A 1718-nucleotide genomic window follows, 5' to 3' on the forward strand; every position below is an offset into this window, starting at 1 on the left:
AAAAAACTAGCTGGGCGAGGTGGCGGGCGCCTGTAGTCCCAGCTACTCGGGAGGCTGAGGCAAAAGAATGACCTGAACCCGGGAGGCAGAGCTTGCAGTGAGCTAAGGTCTGGCCACTGCACTCCAGCCTGGGCAACACAGCAAGACTCCGTCACAAAAAAAAAAAAAAATACAAACAGAATGTTTAAATGGGTGGTTAATAGGTATATGTGTGATGATCAGGACTGCAAATTTTGCATTGATTGCTTTGAAATTGTTTTCTGCGTGATCAATTTAGGTGGATCCAAAACTAATGACCCCAAGAAACACACTGAATTTGCTCATGTTTGTCATATACCCAAATGAACCACAGTGTCTTTGATTCCTTCATCCTTGAAATTTCTACTATAATTAAGTACTTCGTTGTTTTTCACTTATTTCCATTTAGCAGCATTTTAACTAGTTCTTTTCCTCTAACTGTTTTGGTGGTGGTTGTTATTTGTTTTTTGTTTTTGTTTTTTTGAGATGGAGTCTTACTCGGTTGCTCAAGCTGCAGTGCAGTGGCACTATCTCAGCTCACCGCAACCTCCACTTCCCGGGTTCAAGCAATTCTCCTGCCTCAGCCTCCTGCAGATCTGGGATTACAGGCATCTGCCACCACGCCCAGCTAATTTTTGTATTTTTAGTAGAGACAGGGTTTCACTATGTTAGCCAGGCTGGTCTCAAACTCCTGACCTCGTAATCCACCCACTTCAGCCTCCCAAAGTGCTGGGATTACAGGCGTGAGCCACCACGCCTGGTCACCTCTAGCTGTTTTAAACTAACAATTTCATCTTCTATATAGTATATACTACTATTTTAATCTTCCTAATTTTTTTTCCCTATAGTATAAAATTTAAATTTCTAACTTTGATATGTTGTGGTCTTGTCCCAACATTTTCTATGTTGTTTAATTTTTCTTCAAATTAACTAGTTCTAATCCATTTTTCTTTCTCTTTGCCTTTATTTATGCCATTTAATTACTCCAGTTCTCCCCCAACTAATGCCTGTACATTTTTTTTTTTTTTTGATAAGGCAGAATTTCTTATGTGCACTGTTTCTTGACCTTAACAGTCTAACATTAACCATCCTTCCCATGGTATGACCTGAGGTATATAACACTTCTATCATTGTTTCTCATTTATTCATGTAGGTTAACCTTTTAAATGTATTAGCAATATGGAAAAAAAAAGTTAAATTTAAGAAACTTCAGAACAGTAGCCTAAACATCAGGTCCTGAGGTTCAGATATTAATTTTATACTGACAAGTTATATAGTTGACTTTTTAAATTCTTCAAATGGTTATGTATGAACCAGTTATGTTATATCCTTAAGATTTATGAACATTAAAAGAATAATTATCTCAGTTTTCCAATACTGTAAAAGCAGTTAACAGATCCACTTTTTAAAGAAGTAATCCATGTGTGTGTTATAGTATTGTTTATAAAGCATTCAGTAATAAAAGGCTGCTTAAATAACGTTCAGTAGGATACTGTGCAGTTATTTAAAATATCAAGTGAATATTTAATGAGCTAAAAAGTTGTTCATTATTGAATAAGTAAAAGATCATCAAATAGTTGAATAGATTCACCAGAATAATTCATATGCTAAACTGTTTTGCTGGTTTACTCTGGGTGAGAGATAAATCTTATTGGGGCAAGAGGGATCTTCTTGATTATAAATAAGCATGTATGATTTTT

This window comes from Mandrillus leucophaeus, unplaced genomic scaffold, assembly GCF_000951045.1.
Source record: "Mandrillus leucophaeus isolate KB7577 unplaced genomic scaffold, Mleu.le_1.0 Scaffold338, whole genome shotgun sequence".
NCBI classification, from domain to species: domain Eukaryota; kingdom Metazoa; phylum Chordata; class Mammalia; order Primates; family Cercopithecidae; genus Mandrillus; species Mandrillus leucophaeus.